Here is a 22,522-nt window from a genome sequence, read left to right on the forward strand (position 1 = left end):
TACCTTAGCGAGGGGAGCAATCGCAGTCGATTAGAGATTGGGTCTGACTTACAGATTTCTGGCGTCAGGCTGGTCACGCTATTGCTCGAAGTTCAGTTGTGTAGTATCAGCTACTGCACTTAGTAAAATTCTGTGGAAACCTGTGAAGTATTTATGTCTGCCTGGCAAGGAACGTTTTAGGCAGTTAACGTAAAACACTTATTTTACACTTGGTGACAGTGCGGTGAAATGGATGTGTATTTCGCAGAACTCCTACTAGGCAGTGCAGATGTATGACGTATTATTCGAAATGGGAGCGTTTATCGAAATTTATATGTATTATACTCTAGTACCAATCTGTACTATATTTTCAAATTAATGGTGAAGTAGTGTCATAGGGAATACTCTGTTAGCCATCCTGTTTTGTATATACCAAGATTACTCTCGCATGGGCCTATTAAAATTCTTTTATATTAAACGACACACTAAAACTTGAATTTGAGTTATGGTATACAAAATGTCGTATTGAAAAGTAAACAGTCCACACTACTGCCTCGTGTCTGGTTCCTGAAGCTCTGTCAATATCTGGATGGAGAATATTGGCAAATCGTTAAAACTTTGCCTCACACTTTCAGTATATATTGACAATACTGAGAATATTTTGAGGTACATCAATACTACTCGTCAATACAGGGTGATAATAATTAAAATAAACTTTAAAAACACTGTAGAAATAACACCACTGGTCAATATGATGTCAAATTGCAGCGGAATATGATTGGAGACTGGGGCAAACGTATAGCAGAAGGAAAGAAAGTGTGAAAATTGATCAATAGATGGTGCTATATTTCTCAGAATACGTAAATGAAAACACCTGTCATGCGCACGACCCATTGAAGTTGTGTTCAGTGTTCTGATTCCAAACTTAACTGCATTGATGGCACGCATTGCGCAACACATTCTGAATGTGATCCTTGAAACACTTCAGTCAGTTGTGGAACATGGTGTTTCTCGATTTCAACTTGTTGCAGAAAATGCTGGTCAGCGGTACAGGTAATATGTTTCGCGCCAGTCATATGGAAATTAATAATCCAATTTTATTTTCATTGATACTTTTTATGCGATTTTTTGCCTTAGGACAATTAAAAACCGGTATGATTGATGCTTTTTATGCAGTTTTTGGCCTCAGGACATTTAAAATACGATATGATTGATGCTTTTTATGCAGTTTTTGGCCTCAGGACAATTAAAAACTGATGTGAGTGACGCCTTTCATGCGATTTTTGGCTTCAGGATACTTAAAAACCGATTTTTCCCATCCGATGTGATATGACTTTGCCATGGTGGATGGGCTTAATACCTAACAATATCACACCTGTACACCCATGCACACTGAATAGTACAGTTTGTTTAACGTCAAGCCTACACCTTAGGAATTATTGTATGATTCATTAGTTATTTGTTGTCAACCACTATTAAATTATGATGCTTAAAGCGCCATCTATTGCCACATTTTGTAACTATTTTCTTCTGCCCTACGTTTAACCCCTTCTCTGATAATATTCCTTTGCAATTTGACGTCTTTCTGACCAGTGGTGTTATTTCTACAGCTGTTTGAAAGTTTAAATTTAATTATAATCGCCCTGTATTTCTTGTATAGACAATACATCAATACGCGCCCTCAGACGGTCAAGATATTGGCGGTTTGACAATATTATTAAACGTGTGATGTCACCTGTATGCGTTGCCTGTATACACGCCTGTATTCGGATTGTGTCAATTTTGGCTACGCGCGACATCTATGATTTGGTGTGTTATCATTGGTCGATGCGAAAGATGGGATCTATGATGTCAATTTAAATGTTAGAATTTGCGGTTTTTAATTTGAACTTCGTTGGAAATGTTCTGTTTGTACGTTTAAATACAGTTGTATCAGAAACTGTTTATTCAGACTGCTGTCGCTTTCTTGATGGGAGTTACCATGAAGCGCATTGGTCTATTGCGAATTATGATAGGTACTTCACTAAACATCTTCGGTTGTGTGACTTTTTGTTGCTGCACTGCAGATTAACAGGCTTGTATTGAGTTGTAATTTCTCCCCTATTTGTAAAATCGGAGTGCTCTTTTGCATAAAAAATTGAGCACTTGCAATTAACCAGACTGTCACAAATGCAGAATCATATCGTACACTATGTAGGATGTGAAAGTTAACAGAATTTTGTTTTTAATCACTCGTAAACTTGTGTATGCGAACGTTTATCGAAACATAAAATATTTGCTGCCAGCTCTAATTCTTTTAGTTCTACTGAAATGTTAGCAGTTTAATACTGCTTTGAAAAAAGATTTCAGATAAATTAGTTTATAGAAATTCACTAGCAACTTATTAGTTAATAACGTTGCTGACGAATTTAAGTGGGGCAGGACATGGAGTGTGTTTACTAATATTCGCAGTTAATGGAATCTAAAACTCTGTTGCGAAATCTCCTTGTATCGAGTTTTAGATGCACGCAATGAGGATACATTCTTCTATTATCGCTAGCCAGTCTTTTCTGCGCACCCTAGACAACTGTCTACATAAGGCTTTCATCTTTTATGTTGATAAATGCTTTTTAGCCACGTTTTTTGGTGTTTCAATCTCCCCCAACAGGGAATTATTTATTTGTTGAGGAACCTCAAATTCAGATAGGAAATAGGTAATAGAGAGTAAGGTGATGGGCTCAAGAACCCATGTTGAAAACCTTTTTAAACTACCTGTTTGCATGATTAGTCTTTCCACAGTACAATGCTGTTACAATTTTACGTGTGCAGTAAGGTGGTGCAAAAGAGATTTTTTTTTTCATGTGTTAGCAAATTTTATTCTCCTGGACAATATTGTTTCATTTATTTATTTATTCATTCATCCATCCAGAGATAATCTGGAGTGTTCTAGGATTTGTCATTGTAGTACAATGAAAATAAAATGCTCAAAGTATACACATACATAGAATAAACATGTATGTTTTTATGAGGATAGGACAGGTGGTTGGCCATGACCTTGGTGTAGGAGGACCCTGGCATTTAAGTGAAATGATTTAGGAAGACCTTAATTAGAGTGACCGGACAGAATCTCCGGCCTCCCGAATGTGAGATCAGTGTCATATCAACTGCACATCATCATTCAGTTGGTCGCCGTGGAATTGTGTTCCTTGATTTATACACAATTTTATCCAGATACCTTGTAAAACATAGTTTTGTATTGCATCACTGCACATGCTAAGGACTCCTGCAACTGACTCTTGGACCACAAACATGGTAATATTCTCCTTGCACTCCCTCCATTCTGTTCAGGAAACTGACTCCAGGTCTATAAGCATACAACTAAGCCCCATGCTTATCTTCATTTCCTCCCCTCATTCCACGTGAAAAGCTGAGTTAGTATTCCCCCATTGGGAGTGAGATTCTGAACTTGGGAGAATGACAAGATATTACTGTAATGGACTATAGTTTTCAATTGGCGCATGATTTTCTTCTAAAAGCATTACATTGGCATCCCATATGGCAAAGTGACAGGGTGTTGTATTTGTCACCTTTCATTATTAACCACTACTCTCAGTAAATCTGTAATTGTGTAATATGCATTATTTAAGGAGAAAGTTTTAGCTGCATTTTTGAACAGATCTATTGTTGCAATTTTTTCCTCTCCTTGGCCAATTTGTTATACAATTTTATTCCATGATAAAAAATGCTGTTTTGATTTTTTCCCTTGGTAAATGTAAGTCAGAACTAGCTGTATCTCCACAATTATCTATAAATCTATTAGTGGAATATTTTGTAGGCCTATTGTCTTTCTGACGTCCATGACAGGTTGGTAGATGTACTACTTGGTGCAGTAAGTGAAGGAGATCACATCCTGCCTATCTAACCCATGTTAATTTAGGCAAGTATTTGACCCATTTCTGAAAAAAACTATTTGATGCAGGACCTTGCTATTTTTATTGTAGGTTACATGATGCTAATAGAATCAAATGTACTAAAATTTATTTTATCCATTTTATAGTTTTTAAGAAATACTTTTTTAAAAATTATTAACATAAGTATTAAGTTTTTTCTGCAGAAAATATTTTTTTTATCTTCCTTTTTTGGGAATATTAATGAATGTAGTACCAGAGGTGGGTTTTTGTGTTATGCAGAGTCTCTGAAAATTTCATTCATTTATCTTTGATAGTTTCTGATGTAACTGTATGTACTGAAAATTTTAGTTTGCGGGAAATTGACTTTAAAGAAAAAACTTTTGAAATTTGTTACTTACAATTAATTAAAACTGCCCTGCTGCATATGGTGGCCCTTCTTTGGCCCCTAGCAGGTCTTCATGCTTCTTTTTCACCCCCCCCCCCCCCCCCCGGTGTTTGTCTTGCTTTCTTGGCCATATTAGATGCAGACCTGTCTGCATCGGCTACCCTCATTTTATCGCAGTGTTGCAGCCCAGTCATCATATTTTCACCAGGATTAATTTCCAGCTTTTTCAGTTCCCAACACTTTCCTATATTACCACAATTGAAGGTAATAACAGCACCATGAAATCCTAGTTTCATTGTATGCATGCCTACAAATACAGTTTTAGGATGGCGGTTCCAAATTATGCTGTTGAAACATTCATTTGGGTTCTGTGTCTGCCCGTGCAGACATTTCCTTAGGTCAGGATGAGCCAAGTCTCTGAAAATAGGTTTAATTGCTGCAATAATAGCAGCAGGAAGAGAATGCTGGTGAGAATAAGATTCTCCAGTTGCCTGAGCCGTATTGTATTTGCACCATGAATTCTTTCCTGATGGACACAATCCATGACATGGCTTATCATCACTTGAGGACTCAAGGAAGAATATGGCCCAGACATCTCTCTTCATTGCCTCCAGATTTTCTTTATTTCTCCTAATTCCTTCCCATAGTATACTGCAATTTTTCTATTTCAGTTTTAGTTAACTGACCCTGTCTGGTCAACAATTTTCCATCTTCTAATTTTTTTTTTCCTCTCATATAAACAGTTAGTTTTCTCATCCTTGTTCCCAAACATTTTTGATCATGGCCTATACATTCTGTTTTGCTAATAATGGCATCTCCATATGGCTTAGAGTTCACCACATTGTTGTATGCCTTACTGTCACCATCGCCCAAATATTTGGTGTACCATACGCCTCTTGTTTCTGCGGAGCGATGAAATATCTGTTGTACTCCATGGACTTCCATAACACCAACTGTTCCTCTAAAATTAGCCATACAGTTGTGTTCTTTATGTTCATTGACTTTACAACATTTGCAATATTTAGACATTATCTCCACATCTAACACTTTACCGGTGTCTACACTCGTGGCTGTCATTACTCCATTCAGAGAAGTATGTCCTGTTTTCTGCCAACTTCCATCAAGTGCAACTGCAATATCCGAACATCCATCATTTTCTTCCACTGCTTCCCTAGCAGCCAGTTTTATGCTTTCCTCACTGACCTCACATACAGCTTTCTCTAATATTGCAGTCAGTTTTTCAAATTTATTTGGTGGTTGATGTAAGTTCATCACTGAACAAAATGTTCTCCCTGCAGCCATGGCCTTGCCAATGGATCGTAAGGCATAAAGTAATTTAGTATTGATTTCATAAGGGCCACTTGCATCTGGTTTTGAAGAACTCATAAATGAAATCACAGCTGAGAATTTAGTGCAAATTAAATCCAAAGCAATTGCTAGGCCTTTTCTCCCACTGGCACTCTCACAAATTTTCACACTCTGTGACTCGCCACACTGTCTACATTGTACAAATTTAGAAATTATATCTCATAATATTCTCACATTTATAATAATGTTATTGCACCCCTTGTCACTTACAGTAAATTCATTGTAACACTGTTGAAATGGTGAGAGCTTTTTTGATGATGCAGGTGTTGAAGAATTACAATTAGAAACATCATTGCCAGGCGACATAACCTCTTGTACATAAAGCTGTCTAAACTTGCTTCCTCTAAATTGTTGTTTCTTGAAAATGCCTTTACGTTTCGTCATCTTCAATAAACACAACATAACACACGTAAACAAGCACTGCAAACATAAGTATAACAACTACTTGCAATCACACTTGAACTAAACTAACTGCGTGTTTGAAAGCATGTTGTTTACAAACAGCAGAAACAAAATAATACCGACTGTTGCATTCCAAGGATAGCCAACACACTCGGAAGTGTGTGTGTGTGTGTGTGTGTGTGTGTGTGTGTGTGTAAACACCTAATGTGCATTGTAGGGGACGTAAAGATCTAAAATATGTGCAGAAAAGTGGACGTAGCACATAAACACTCGTGGTAGGAAAATGCTCTTTAAATGCTAGAAAAAAAAATTTTTCAGCAAAATCCTTTTCATAGTACTTAAATAAAACCTTAATCTATTGAAATATGATGAAAACCGAAAATAGATTTTTTTTTACCTGAACCACGGTGTGGTCGCCGTAAGTAGTTCTTTAAATGAATCCAACTACTACTTCTAGTTATTATTCTTATAGCTCTTTTCCACCATTTAAAAATGGTGTCCATGTTTTGTGCCTTTGATCCCCAGAAAACAAAGCATTATCTTTTCTAGCTAAATGTAATAAAACTTGATACAAGGAATTTATTGCGGGTTATAAGTAATGGAAGCAGTGCATAGTTTATTTGCATAATTTGTAAACTGAGTATTGTAAAGCACTCTTCTCAGGTGGTACTTAATCATGTTGTGACCCTATACAGTTAAGGAACCACAGCCAAGAAATGCTGAACTCGCATGCAAATTCAAATTCCAAATGTACCCTAAACATTTTGGTGCTATGGATTGAATGGTGACAATCCATCGAGAGGAATGCTGTTCAAATTGCGTTGTGTACCACACACACACACACACACACACACACACACACACACACACACACACACACACCACTGCGCCATCTGGGACAGAGCAATACAGGGACTGCATGGACTATCTTGGCATGCCACATGGCGAATCCACATTCCCATTGAGCGCCACCTATCTGCATTCCCTGTTCATTTCCTCCATGTTCACCCTCTGAGATTCCCACAGGAGGCCAGACAAATTTGTGCATCCATACGCAAGAAGGTACTTCCATTCCCCAGCTTGGCTAATGAAATTATATGAATGCGTTGCGTCTGTCCTTTGCAGTGATTAACACACCTGCCTAGTAAGCAGCAGATCTTGGGTTTGGATCCTGGTCCGGTACACATTTTCACTCATCACCACTGGTTCCACATAATGTCCCAATGCAGCTGATAGCAGTGATTCTCTCTTTGCCTTTCCTTTCTTCCCCTCTCCACCTCCAATTTACATATAGTGTATAACAGCTGCGGATTCTGTGCGGTGTCTGTTCTTTTGGACATGTCCAAAAGAACAGATACCCCTCATTCATATAATTTGAAAAGCCTAACTGTGTAGTCGATCCACCTTCTTCAATCCGAATGCACAAATACATTCTACCTCCCGTGGGAATCTCAGAGGGCAAACATGAAGGAAATGTACAGGGACAGCAGATAGCTGGCGCTCGATGGAAACGTGGATCTCCTGTGAAGTGTACTGAGATAGTCTGTGCAGTTGCAATAACGCTGTGTCCTGGATGGTGCAGTGGTTAATGCACCTGCCTGGTAAGCAGGAAATCCTGGGTTCAAATCACGATCTGGTCCATATTTTCACCTGTCGCCCATGATTCCGCATAATGTCCTGATGCAGCTGACAGCAGTGGTCCAATCCCCTCCCCTGCCCTCCATTCCCTTTCCTTTCTTCTTTTCCTCCCCTCTCCATCTTCAATTACTAATTGTCTTGTCTATAAAACTACATAGAACAGATGATATTGGAGTCTACTTATGATGAAAATGTGTGGGATAAAATAGCAACAGCTCTTTGAAAATGCCAAAATTGAAATGGTATCAGTGACCATGATGCAGCTGTAGCAACAATGATAACTAACGTACAAAGGGCAACTATTAGTTTACAAGTATTTATTTATTTAGTGAACTAGATATAAGGCAGTAGTAGCGTATCTCAGTGAGGAACTTGAAACTTAGCTCTGGGCTGTAGCATTCAGAAGAGCTGTGGCTCAAGTAAAAAAGAATAGTTGACCATTCATGTCGTAGATATGTACCCAGTAGAAAAGTTTATAATGGGGGAGACCTTCCATGTTATACAGTCGCTGTAAAGTAAAAGCTTACAAAGAAAGAAGGCCTATTGCATATTAGGTGTAAAAACATATAGATATCGATAGTGAGATGATGTATGAAACATGTTTGGCTATCAAGAAGTCACTGAATTGTGCCATCAAAAACTGTGGTGGTAGAAAATTATCGACAGATTGCTCACAAAATCTGGTGAAATTCTGGTCTTGGGTGAAAGCTATTAGTGACACTGAAGTTAGTAACCAGACACTAATGATCGAAAAAGAAAAACTAGGATTTATCCTTGCACTACTGAAAAGATGGGTGAGTAGATTTTAGTGTGAATGGCATTGAGAAAGCTGAAATTATTAAATTTGAAAAAAAGTTCCAGGATGTGATGAAATACTGAATTTGGAGCTGCGTTAGGCCCTCTTGTAACAATAATAAGCTGTAGGTCTCTTGAACAAAAAACTGTGCCCAGTTGTTGGGACAATGCACTCTTGTTTTTGCACTCTTTGTTTTACCTATCTACAAGAAACATGGCAGAAGTGATCCACAAAGGTACTGTCTAGTATCCATCCATTTCTTGTAGAATTTTATAACATATTCTTAGTTCAAATGTAATGAAGTATCTCCAACAAAATGACCTCTTTCCTCACGTGACATCTTGGAAGCTGGTAGATACATGCAGTATTTCTTGACTTCTGAAAAGCATTAGAATTGGAACCACAACTATCACTTATGTTTGTTATTGAAAGTCCAGCCATGTTGGGTGTCAGGTGAAAATTATAATTGACTTGAGGATTTCTTGTTAGGGAGGAAACGTCAAATTAGTGTGGATGGAGAGTTATTAACAGATGTAGAAGTACCTTCGTGTGTGACCCAGGGAAGTGTGTTGGAACCCTTTCTGTTCATGCTATATATTAATGCCGTTGCAGATAATAATAGTAACCTCAGATTATGCAGTTATCTATAATGAAATATTGTCTGAAGAAAAGATGCACAAGTAATTTGATAAGATTTCCAAGTAGTGCAAAGACTGACAGCTTGTTTTAACCCCCCAGGGGATCCACAACTCTTTTGTGGATACGTGCGTAGCGAGCACGGGACCCCGAGCTGATGTGGCCTTCCTTCCTTTCCGGGCTGCATACCTTCCCTTTCCGCATCCTTCCCCATCCCCCATCTTCGCCCCCCCCTCACCTCTGGCTCTTTCCTTCCTTTTCTCCCCCTCTGGGGGAATGGTTTGTGCCTACGTCCGGAGACGGACGCTTGTAAATGTACCACATTCTTCGCCTTCCTTACTTGTAAGTCTTCGTCCTTCCTTTGTCCCTCTTTTCCTTACCTCTTCTCTCTACCCTTTTCTCCGCTGCGGCGTTTGAGACCTCTTCTTTCCTTTCCCTTTCCCTTTCTCTTTCTTCCTCCCTGTGCGTGTCTGAAGGCCGACCCACGCACTTCCATGCGTAGCCGGTGACGGGGTAACGCGTAATTCCCCGCCCCGGGTAGACAGGTAGGACACGTACGTACCCCCTGGTAACGGCCAGGCCCAGGGAGGGGTGATTACCCGAGCTGATACCTTCCGAAAGTGCCGATTGGTCCCTCCGTCCGTTTGTCGGGAGGTGTGACCTGAGGTGTGAACAATCACCTAAGGCGGGAGTGCCCTCAGAGAGGGCCCCCACAAGGGAGGAGCGCGCCATCGGAGACGCCGGTAATCATGGGGGATTCTTCCGCAATGGTTTCCTCATCTTCCACTATGTCTGCTCACAAACGTAAGTTCACTGAGTCTCAACCACAGTCAGTTCTTCCATCGTTGCCACAGTTCCTTGTTGTTTCTCGGTCTGACGAAGGTCACGACTTCTCCACAGTCAACCCTTTCATAATTCAGAAAGGTGTCGACGCAATTGCAGGTCCTGTAAAGTCTTGTTCCAGATTACGGAATGGCACCCTGTTGTTAGAAACACACAGTGCCCTCCAGGCACAAAAATTGCTGCGTACCTCACTACTACACACTTTCCCTGTCCGGGTGGAACCACACCGTACCTTAAATTCCTCGCGTGGAGTTGTTTATACACGCTCCCTCGATGGACTGTCTGACGAAGAAATTCAGCACTACCTGTCAGACCAGGGCGTAACGGCTGTTCATAGGGTTATGAAAAGGGTTGACACGAAGATCATTCCAACCCGCACTGTCTTTTTGACATTTGACAAAGTGCAACTCCCTTCGAAAATCCAAGCAGGCTATGAGATAATTTCCGTTCGTCCTTACGTCCCAAACCCTACGCGTTGCTATCGGTGCCAGCGATTCAATCACACCAGCCAGTCCTGTTCTAATCCGGCCAAATGTGTTACGTGTGGCAGGGATGCCTATGAGGGTGCTTGTCCACCTCCATCCCCTCGCTGCATCAACTGTATGGGTGACCACGCTGCTTCCTCTAGAGATTGCCCAGTTTTTAAGGACGAAAAGCTCATCCAGGAAATAAGAGTGAAGGAAAAGGTGTCGACCTTTGCTGCTCGGAAGTTGTTCGCCAGTCGACAGCCCACCGTGCCTCAGACAGGCAAATACAGCACTGTCCTTGCTTCTCCTCGGCCAACAAAGGAGGCGGCCACGCAGACTTGCGACCTCACCTTTAGTGCCACGGTCGTCCGATCGGCCAGCGCAAAGATCGCCCGTTCAACTTCACCACTTTCGCCTGCCCACTCTTTGGCTCACCCTTCGTCGGGTTCTGCTAAATCTCGAGCCCATAAGTCAGACACCAAGTCTTCGAAGAAAGAGCATACTCGTGAAGAGTTTTTACGTACGGCAACTTCACCACCATCGGTTCCTCCTTCCTCTAAACCTCATACTTCCAAGAAGGCTACAAAGAAACCCAGTTCCTCTCCTTCTCCACCAAGGCGTGTCCCATCCACAGCGCCACCTGGCCGAAATCGCCCTCGGCCGTCTTCTGTGTCGCCGAGGCGCACTGCTGGTGGCCGGTCAACCGGCCGATCGCTGGTGGCAGGAGATGCTCCTGACCAACCTATGGATCAGGATCTTCTGCCTTCAGCCGAATGCCATTCCATGCTGTCGGTCGCAAGCTCTGAGCAGTCGTTGAGTTGACAGCACCCTTGGTCACATTCCTCCATTTTCTGTTCACCCTATGTCCATTATCCACTGGAATATCCGCGGCATTCGAGCCAATCGGGATGAATTGTCGATCCTCTTACGATCCTACTCGCCGGTCATCTTCTGTCTTCAGGAAACAAAGCTGCGTCCTCATGACCGCTTTGTTCTCCCTCATTTTCAGTCCGTCCGATATGACCTCCCCTCTGTTGAAGGCACTCCAGCCCATGGAGGACTCATGATTCTTCTCCATGATACTCTCCATTATCATCCAATCCCCTTAGACAGTTCCTTCCAAGCTGTCGCCGTCCGTCTTTCCCTTTCTGGATACACGTTCTCTCTTTGTACTGTATACATTCCATCATCCACACCGATGGCACGAGCTGATCTCCTTCATCTTCTTGGTCAGCTTCCACCCCCCTATTTGCTGGTTGGGGACTTCAATGCCCACCACCCGCTTTGGGGATCTCCACATCCTTGTCCACGTGGCTCCCTATTGCTAGACGTCTTCCACCAAGCGGATCTAGTTTGCCTCAACACTGGGGTCCCCATGTTTTTGTCTGCCTCCACGACAAATTTATCTCATTTGGACCTTGCGATCGGTACTGTTCCGCTTGCTCGGCGCTTCGAATGGTTCGCCCTTGATGATACACACTCGAGTGACCACTTTCCATGTGTCCTTAGGCTGCAGCCTCAACTGCCATATATGCGCCCGCGACGCTGGAAGTTTGCCCAAGCCGATTGGACACTTTTTTCGTCTCTAGCGACATTCGATGACCGTCGCTTTCCCAGCGTCGACGATGAGGTCACACATTTTACCGACGTTATTCTTACAGCTGCGGAACGTTCAATACCACGCACCTCCGAATTGCCCCGGCGCCCCCCAGTTCCTTGGTGGACCGAGGCATGCCGTGACGCAATCCGTGAGCGGCGACGTGCTCTTCGCATTTTCCGTCACCATCCTACTTTGGCCAACTGTATCCGCTATAAGCAACTCCGTGCGCGATGCCGTCGCGTTATCCGCGATAGCAAGAAGGCAAGCTGGCAATTCTTTATTAGCTCCTTTAACACCTTCACTCCCTCCTCGGAAGTTTGGAGTCGGCTTCGACGGTTCTCAGGCGCGCCTAGTTTCTCCCTGGTCTCTGGGCTCACTGTCGCGCATGATACCTTAGTGGACCCCGTCGCAATTTCTAACTCATTGGGTCAGCACTTTGCTGAGATTTCGAGCTCTTCACATTACCCGCCAGCGTTTCTCCCGAAGAAACGTGCAGCGGAAGTGCGAACTCTTGCTTTCTCCTCTCAAAATCGCGAAAGCTACAATACTGTTTTCTCCATGCGGGAACTCCAACATGCACTCTCTTCTTCTCGCTCCTCCGCCCCTGGATCGGATGGTATCCATGTCCAAATGTTGCTGCATTTATCAACCCATAGTCTGCGTTACCTCCTTCGCCTTTATAATCGAATTTGGACCGACAGTACCTTTCCCAGACGATGGCGGGAAGCTATCGTCGTTCCCATTCCGAAACCTGGAAAGGACAAACATCTCCCCTCTAGCTATCGCCCCATTTCTCTTACGAGTAGTGTCTGTAAGATTTTGGAGCGTATGGTGAATTACCGTTTAGCTTGGTGGCTGGAATCACGCAGTCTTTTAACACCTGCCCAATGCGGATTCCGAAAGCATCGCTCTGCAGTTGACCATCTTGTTGCTCTCTCCACTTATATCATGAACAATTTTCTCCGGAAACGCCAAACGGTAGCAATATTTTTTGATCTGGAGAGAGCATACGATACCTGTTGGAGGACAGGCATCCTCCGCACACTGTTCTCTTGGGGCTTTCGAGGCCGGCTGCCCCTTTTTCTTCGCGAATTTATGGCAGAGCGAACATTTAGGGTGCGGGTGAACACTACTCTCTCCCGTACTTTCTCTCAAGAAAACGGGGTACCCCAGGGCTCCGTGCTGAGTGTTTTCCTGTTTGCCATCGCTATAAATCCAATTATGGATTGTCTCCTTCCTGACGTCTCGGGCTCCCTCTTTGTGGACGATTTTGCGATCTACTACAGCTCTCAACGGACCAGCCTTCTTGAACGACGTCTTCAAGGATGTCTCGATCGCCTCCACTCTTGGAGCCTCGAAACCGGCTTCCGTTTTTCTCCCAGTAAGACTGTTTGTATTAATTTTTGGCGATGTAAGGAGTTTCTTCCGCCCTCCTTACATCTAGGTCCTGTCAACCTTCCGTTTTCAGACGTCACTAAATTCTTGGGTCTTATGTTTGACAGAAAACTGTGCTGGTCCTCCCACGTTTCCTATCTTTCGGCTCGCTGTCTGCGAACGCTCAACACCCTCCGCGTCCTGAATGGTACCTCCTGGGGAGCGGACCGAGTGGTCCTTCTCCGCCTCTATCGCGCCTTAGTGCGCTCGAAATTGGACTATGGAAGCATAGTCTACTCCTCTGCTCGGCCGTCTATTCTTCGGCGTCTCGACTCTATCCACCACCGTGGATTACGTTTAGCGTCTGGAGCTTTTTACACTAGCCCTGTGGAAAGCCTTTATGCTGAGACTGCTGAACCTCCGCTGTCCAATCGGCGAGCGGTCCTTCTGAGCCATTATGCTAGCCATCTGTCTTCCATGCCTGCTAATCCAGCCCATGACCCTTTTTTCGACGCCTCCTTTGATGTAGGGTATGCAGGCCGCTCCTCCTCCCTACTACCCCCGGGAGTCCGCTTCCGTCAACTGCTCCATTCTCTTTCCTTCCGCTTCCCTAAAACCTTCTTGACAACTTGGGGTACAGCACCGCCTTGGCTCCGTCCCCGGATCTGTCTGCTCCGTGATCTTTGTCAATTTCCCAAGGATGGTACACCTTCACTTGTTTATCGTCGCGCATTTGCTGCTCTATGTGCACAAATGACGGATGCCACCTTTATTTACACCGACGGCTCGAAAACATCGTTGGGTGTAGGGAGTGCCTAAACTGTTGGCGACGCCCCACATCACTTTCGGCTTCCCGACCAGTGTTCGGTTTATACTGCAGAGCTTTTCGCTGTTCTCCAGGCTGTCCACTACATCCGCCGCCATCAGCAGATACAGTACGTCATCTGCTCCGATTCTCTCAGCTCTCTCCTCAGTCTCCAAGCTCTTTACCCTGTGCACCCTCTGGTCCACCGGATTCAGGACTGTCTGCGCTTGCTCCACCTGGGGGGCGTCTCGGTGGCGTTCCTCTGGCTCCCGGGACACGCTGGTATCTGTGGGAATGAGGCGGCTGATATAGCAGCCAAGGCTGCAGTTTCTCTTCCTCGGCCAGCTATTCAGTCGCTTCCCTTCACCGATCTACGGAGCGGTTTATGTCGCAAAGTTGCTCATTTATGGCATGCGCATTGGTCAACACTTCCCCGCAATAAATTGCGGGAAGTGGAAGCCCTTCCTTGCGCTTGGACCTCTTCCTCCCGAACGCGTCGTCGGGAGGAGGTAATTTTAGCTAGACTCCGGATAGGGCACTGTCTTTTTAGCCATCGACATCTTTTAAGCGGCGATCCTCCCCCACTCTGTCCCCACTGCTCTCAGCTGTGGACGGTCAGACACCTTTTAATTGAATGCCCCTATTTTAATCCTTTACGCTCCCGTCTACAGCTATCGCCTGATCTATCGTTGATTTTAGCAGATGACACGCGCTCAGCCGACCGCGTTCTCCAGTTTATTAGTGACAGTGAAATGACGTCAGTCATTTGAAGTTTTATCGGGGGACCATCAAGCCCTCTCTGTAGTGGACTTTTAAGCCTTGTTTCTGCTTTTAGTGTCTCCAATTCTTTGAGTTTCGTTCCCATTTTTGCTGTTTTCTATTTTCGGTTTTTATTCTTTCCTCAGTCACGGACCGGGCGCTAATGACCATAGCAGTTTTGCGCCCTAAAACCACAAAAAAAAAAAAGCTTGTTTTAAATATTCAGATATGTAAAATTGTGCATTTCACAAAATAAAAAAAAAAAAGTATCCTACGCAATTTGTCCCAGTTCTGTTAGGATGCTTGTGTGAAATCCCAAACTGCAATTTCCCCCTGCGGGCTCAAGGGTTAGAATAGGCCCGAGGTATTCCTGCCTGTCATAAGAGCCGACTAAAAGGAGTCTCACACTTTCCGGCCTTTATGTGATGGTCCCCTGTAGGGTTTGACCTCCATTTTTTCAAAATTTTCCTGAAGAGCAAGCCAATTGGGGAACGGTGCCTTACATGGTGCATCAGGTCCACTGTGCATTGAGATCTTTAGCCCACTTTTTCATCATGGCATTGCGGTCCTGTTCATCCTCCATCTGTTGAATGAGGACACCTTTTTGGATGCATTTTCCTCCAGCCACTATGCAGTGTTGTTTTCTGTGCCGACAAGGACCATGGAATTCTTTGAATCTCATATCCAGCATGGTAGCCAGTCCATTGTGGTGGGCTGCCATGTACCCTGTTGGTTGTAGCCCCATGACAACACAGGGCTCGCCCTGCTGATGCCTGCACCGTTAACTCCCCACGTATGCCATGGAGTAGATGCCCATCTCCCTGGGGCATCGGGACTCCCAGCAATGGCCATCTTGCCAGGTGACCTTTGCTGTGGCTGGGTGGCACCCGTGGGGAGGGCCCCTGGTTGGAGTGGGTGCCATCACGGCAGGTGACAAGTGATGAAGCACAGTACATCATTTCTTGCCGGTGGTCAAACACCAGCAGTCTCTAAGCATTCACGGGATCAATTCAACGCACAGAAATACGACCCCAAATCGTCCCCCTCCCTGGCCACACCATGGGAGTAACATTAGGCTAAGGATGGCAGCAGTTGTTATTCGCCCCGGTACCTCGTATGTTCGAGTGCTGATGGGAAATCTTTCATGATGATGAAGCCTCATTTTTTTGTTGGGCATTTGGAGGACAAATTTGGAAAGGTGGAGGGCTTGTCCAAAATGAGATCTGGGTCAGTCTTGATCAAAACAGCATCCTCTGCCCAGTCACAGGCGTTACTCACTTGTGACAAGCTGTGGAATGTTTCTGTTACCATCATGCCCTATAAGAGCTTAAATATGGTCCAGGGTATCATATTTCACAGGGGCCTTCTTTTGCAGTCTGACGATGAGGTGTTCGCCAATTTAGAACATCGAGGTGTACATTTCGCTTGGCATGTCCACTGGGGTCTGAGGGATAATTGGGTTGCCACCGGTGCCTTCATCTTGGCCTTTGAGGGTGATACATTGCCCGAGAAGGTCAAGGTGATGGTCTACCAGTGTGATGTAAAGCCCTATATCCCTCCCCTGATGCTGTGCTTTAAGTGCTGGAAGTTTGGCCATATGTCTTCCCACTGTAGTTCCAGCATCACATACCGAGGTTGCGGACGCCCATCACATCCCGATACTCCATGTGCCCCACCTCCCATCTGTGTCAACTGTGGAGAGCACCATTCGCCATGCTAGTCTGACTGCAGGATTCCCCGGAAAGAAAGGAAAATCTTGGAGTAGAAGACCATGGACCAATTGAACTACACTGAGGCTAAGAGGAAATTTGAACGCCTACACCCTGTATGCATGACATCGTCTTACACCGCCACTACAACAGGCGTAGCCCCATCAGCTCTGCCAACCCAAGGACTCCTCGGAGCCAGAAGACTACACCTGCCACCTTGATGGTGGGGTGCACTTCCCTCCCTGTTGCTCCTGCACCACCTACTTCAGGAACAACCCTCCCCCCCCCCCCCCCCCTCCCAACCATCGAGGACGTCTGTCCCCACTTCTACATCAGAGAAGCGTACAACTTCTTTGGCTACTTTTGCTAGGAAGGGGTCCCTTGGGTCACTCCCTTCCCAGGTTTCTGCTAGTGGGAAAGATGACGCGCGCCAGTGGCTGAAGAGCCCAAAAGCAGCTGGTCATACAGCTTCACACTTGTACTCAGTCCTGGAGACTGAATCAGTGAAGTCCTCCCAGCCAGGGAAACCCAAGGAGCAGTGAGAGAAATCCAAAAGGAAGATCCCCAAGACCAAGGGAATTGCGGTGGCACTCACAACACCGCTACCTCCAAGCTTGCATCTGCTGATGAGGTGGAGATCGTGGCGTCCACTGAGGACCTAGATCTCGCTGGACCCTCAGACAAAATGGATGTAGGCTGCTCGGGCAAAAAGTCGGTGGCAGCAGGTGACCCTGAGGCATAAACTACCTCACTGAATGTTCCATGCCTTCCCAGTCTCACGATGACATCATCCTCCAGTGGAATTGCCGTGGTTTTTCCACCGCCTGGCTGAGCTATGGCAACTACTAAGCTTTACACCTGCTTTCTACATAGCCCTCCATGAAACCTGGTTCCCGACAATGCGGACCCCTGCCCTCCATGGCTATAAGGGATGCTACAGGAACCGTAAGGTGCAGTGTGCATTCTAAACTCAGTCTGTAGTGAACCTGTGCCCCTTCAAACCCCTCTTGAAGCTGTGGCTGTCAGAATAAGGACGACGCAGGAAATAACTGTCTGCAATGTATATCTTCCTCCAGATGGTGCAGTGTCCCTGAATGTATTAACTGCACTGATTGATCAACTCCCTAAACCTTTCCTACTTTTGGGAGATTTTAATGTCCATAACCTCTTGTGGGGTGGCACCGTGCTTACTGGCTGAGGCAGAGATCTCGTAACTTTACTGTCTCAGTTCGACCTCTGCCTCTTAAATACTGGGGCCGCCACACATTTCAATGTGGCTAATGGTAGTTACTCGGCCATTGATATATCAATTTGCAGCCCAGGACTTCTCCCATCTATCTACTGGAGAGCACATAACGACCCAAGGCGGACTGGGAAACTTTCACCTCTGCTGTCACCATTGAAACTCCCCCACACGGGAACATCGATGTGATGGTTGAGCAGATGACTACAACAATTGTTTCTGTGGCAGAAAACACGATCCCGTGCACTTTAGTGTGCCCCGGCGAAAGACAATCCCTTGGTGGTTGCTGGAAGTCACTGAAGCAATTAAGGAGCGTCGGCAAGCTCTACAGCGGCATAAGCAGCACCCTTCCCTGGAGCACCTCATAGCCTTTAAACAGCTCCGTGCTCACGTTCGCCAACTTATCAAACAATGGAAGCAAGAGTGTTGGGAGAGACATGTCTTGACCATTGGGTGCCATACATCGCCTTCCCAAGTCTGGGCAAAGATCTAACGTGTTTTTGGGTACCAGACCCGAACAGCTGTTCCCTGTGTTAACATAAAAGGATCGAGGCTATTGCGGTTGCCGAGCACTTTGCTGAGCACTATGCTCGAGCCTCTGCGTGAGAGAATTACGCCCCAGCTTTTCGCACTCTCAAATGGCAGCTGCTGGAAGGGAAAGTCCTCTCGTTCACTACACGCCGCAGTGAATCCTAGAACGCCCCATTTACAGAGTGGGAGCTCCTCAGTGCCCTTGCACATTGCCCCGACACAGCTCCTGGGTCAGAGCAGATCCACAGCCAAATGATGAAACATCTCTCATCTGACTGCAAGTGACATCTCCTCATCATCTTCAACCGGATCTGGTATGATGCCATCTTTCCATCGCAGTGGTGGGAGAGCACCATAATTCCGGTACTCAAACCTGGTAAAAACCTGCTTGATGTGGACAGCTATCGGCCCATAAGCCTCGCCAACGTTCTTTGTAAGCTGCTGGAATGTATGGTGTGTCGGCGTTTGGGTTGGGTTCTGGAGTCACAGGGCCTACTGGCTCCATGTCAGGGCGGCTTCCGCCAGGGGCACTCTACCACTGATAATCTTGTGTCCAGAGTGTCTGCCATCTGAACAGCCTTTTCCAGATGCCAACACCTGGTTGCCATCTTTTTTGATTTACAAAAGGCGTAGGACACCACCTGGTGACATCATATCCTTGCGACATTATATGAGTGGGGTCTCCGAGGCCCACTCCCGATTTTTGTCCAGAATTTCCTGTCGCTTCGTACTAACAGTGTCCAAGTGCGCTGTTCATCTCCCACATCGGCGGCCCAGGTCAGGGCTTTCAATAGCAGTTGGTGTCCGATCCCTTCTTTCTGAACTGGAGTCCTTGCCTGTACCACCTATACTTGAGGTCCATTCATGTAAACCTCCATGGTGTACACTTAGGCCATGGCTTTGCCTGGACCTTTCACATGGCCCTAAGGACTCGATTAACCCCACTGCTGTCCGCTGCCACTTCCTCTCGATTCTTGACATGTACCGAGGCCACGAAGTGGTTTATACTGACAGCGACAGCTCTATGGCTGATGGTCACGTCGGCTTCGCGTATGTCCTTGGAGGACATATTGAACAGCATTCCCTGCCTGATGGCTGCAGTCTTTTTACTGCTGAGCTGGAGGCTAGATCTCGTTCTCTTTGAGCACTCCGTTCATGCCCTGGGGAGTCGTCTCTTCTATGTACTGTCTCCTTGAGCAACCTACAAGCTATCGACCAGTGCTACTCTCATCATCCTTTGGTAGTGACCACCCAGGAGTCCATCTATGCCCTGGAACGGTCCGGACATTCAGTGGTGTTTGTCTGGACCCCAGGTCATGTCGGAATCCCAGGCAACATGCTTGCAGACAGGCTGGCCAAACAGGCTACATGGAAACTGCTTATGGAGATCGGCTTCTCTATAACTGACCTGAATTCAGTACTACACCACAATGTTTTGCGGCTTCGGGAGATGGAACGGCATAATCTCAGCATGCACAACAGTGTGCCATTAAGGAAACTACAAATGTGTGGCAGTCCTCCGTATGAGCCTCTCGCAGGGACTCTGTGGTTCTCTGCCGGCTCTGCATTGGCCATGCGTGGGTAACGCACGGCTACCTCCTGTGCTGTGATGACCCACCTCAGTGTCGGTGTGGCTCCCGGCTGACAGTGGCCCATATCTTGGTGAGTTGTCCTTCTTTGGCTGCGCTACGATGGATTCTTCAGTTACCAGACTTGTTGCTATTAATTTTAGCTGACAATTCCTCATCGGCTAATTTAGTTTTACGTTTTATACGTGATGGTGGGTTTTATCATTCTATAGGCCTACAAGTTTTAGCGCATGTCCTCTGTCCCTCTGTGTTCTACACGCTAATGCTTTTGGGGTGGATGTTTTAATGTGTCGCAGAGTGGCTGGCTTTTCCTTTTTTATTCTTGTTGTCAGCCAGCCATGGTCATCTGCTCTCTTGTTTTTACCCCTTCTTCCTGGCATTTGGGTAGACGATGGTTCAATCCCGCGTCCGGCTATCCTGATTTAGGTTTTCCTTGATTTCCCTAAATCACTGCAGGCAAATGCCGGGATGGTTCCTTCAAAAGGGCACGGCCATCTTCCCTCCCCGTTCTTCCCTAATCCGATGAGACTGATGATCTTGCTGTCTGGTTTCCTCCCCCAAGGCAAACAAGCAACCAACCAACCTTCTTCCCGTTTCTTGCTTCTCTCTGTAGTTTCCTGTTCCTGTTTTGTCATTAGTAGCGTTGGTTGTCCTTCTTCTTTTCTCTTGTTATTGTGCTGTATGTCTCCTTTCTTTTTTTTTCTTTCTCATTGTGTAATTATTTTACTGGGAACAAGGGACCAATGACCTTGCATTCCCCCCCCTCCCCCCCCCCCCCCGACACACACACACACACACACACACACACACACACACACACACACACACACACACACACGGGGATCCACAACTCTTTTGTGGATACGTGCGTAGCGAGCACGGGACCCCGAGCTGATGCGGCCTTCCTTCCTTTCCGGGCTGCATACCTTCCCTTTCCGCATCCTTCCCCATCCCCCATCTTGGCCCCCCCCCCCCCCCCCCTCACCTCTGGCTCTTTCCTTCCCTCTCTCCCCCTCTGGGGGTATGGTTTGTGCCTACGTCCGGAGACGGACGCTTGTAAATGTACCACATTCTTCGCCTTCCTTGCTTGTAAGTCTTCATCTTTCCTTTGTCCTTCTCTTTTCCTTACCTCTTCTCTCTACCCTTTTCTCCGCTGCGGCGTTTGAGACCTCTTCTTTCCTTTCCCTTTCTCTTTCTTCCTCCCTGTGCGTGTCTGAAGGCCGACCCACGCACTTCCATGCGTAGCCGGTGACGGGGTAACGCGTAATTCCCCGCCCCGGGTAGACAGGTAGGACACGTACGTACCCCCTGGTAACGGCCAGGCCCAGGGAGGGGTGATTACCCGAGCTGATAACTTCCGAAAGTGCCGATTGGTCCCTCCGTCCGTTTGTCGGGAGGTGTAACCTGAGGTGTGAACAATCACCTAAGGCGGGAGTGCCCTCAGAGAGGGCCCCCACAAGGGAGGAGCGCGCCATCAGAGACGCCGGTAATCATGGGGGATTCTTCCGCAATGGTTTCCTCACCTTCCACTATGTCTGCTCACAAACTTAAGTTCACTGAGTCTCAACCACAGTCAGTTGTTCCATCGTTGCCACAGTTCCTTGTTGTTTCTCGGTCTGACGAAGGTCACGACTTCTCCACGGTCAACCCTTTCATTATTCAGAAAGGTGTAGATGCGATTGCAGGTCCTGTAAAGTCTTGTTCCAGATTACGGAATGACACCCTGTTGTTAGAAACAGTCAGTGCCCTCCAGGCACAAAAATTGCTGCGTACCTCACTACTACACACTTTCCCTGTCTGGGTGGAACCGCACCGTACCTTAAATTCCTCGCGTGGAGTCGTTTATACAGGCTCCCTCGATGGACTGTCTGACGAAGAAATTCAGCACTACCTGTCTGACCAGGGCGTAACGGCTGTTCATAGGGTTATGAAAAGGTTTGACACGAACATCATTCCAACCCGCACTGTCTTCTTGACATTTGACAAAGTTCAACTCCCATCGAAAATCAAAGCAGGCTATGAGATAATTTCCGTTCGCCCTTACGTCCCAAATCCTACGCGTTGCTATTGGTGCCAGCGGTTCAATCACACCAGCCAGTCCTGTTCCAATCCGGCCAAATGTGTTACGTGTGGCAGGGATGCCCATGAGGGTGCTTGTCCACCTCCATCCCCTCGCTGCATCAACTGTATGGGTGACCACGCCGCTTCCTCTAGAGATTGTCCCGTTTTTAAGGACGAAAAGCTCATCCAGGAAATTAGAGTAAAGGAAAAGGTGTTGACCTTTGCTGCTCGAAAATTATTCGCCAGTCGACAGCCCACCGTGCCTCAGAAAGGAAAATACAGCACTGTCCTTGCTTCTCCTCAGCCAACAAAGGAGGCGGCCACGCAGACTTGCGACCTCACCTTTAGTGCCACGGTCGTCAGATCGGCCAGCGCAAAGATCGCCCGTTCAACCTCACCACTTTCGCCTGCCCACTCTCTGGCTCACCCTTCGTCGAGTTCTGCTAA

The 22,522-nt window shown here is 46.1% G+C and overlaps 1 protein-coding gene across 3 annotated transcripts in view; it reads left to right on the top strand.

Annotated features, from left to right (window-relative positions):
* The first annotated feature begins 1,797 nt into the window (after positions 1–1,797).
* Positions 1,798–22,522, top strand: part of LOC126199949 (filamin-A-interacting protein 1-like) — a 197,677-nt gene continuing 176,952 nt past the window's right edge. For 2 of the 3 annotated variants that reach the window (XM_049936669.1, XM_049936667.1), the window contains exon 1: positions 1,814–1,994. The gene's annotated coding sequence lies outside the window, so the exon portion shown is untranslated. Of the gene's footprint in view, positions 1,995–22,522 lie in introns of all 3 variants that reach the window. The other variant, XM_049936668.1, reaches the window with a different exon arrangement.

This window comes from Schistocerca nitens, chromosome 1, assembly GCF_023898315.1.
Source record: "Schistocerca nitens isolate TAMUIC-IGC-003100 chromosome 1, iqSchNite1.1, whole genome shotgun sequence".
Lineage (NCBI taxonomy): Eukaryota > Metazoa > Arthropoda > Insecta > Orthoptera > Acrididae > Schistocerca > Schistocerca nitens.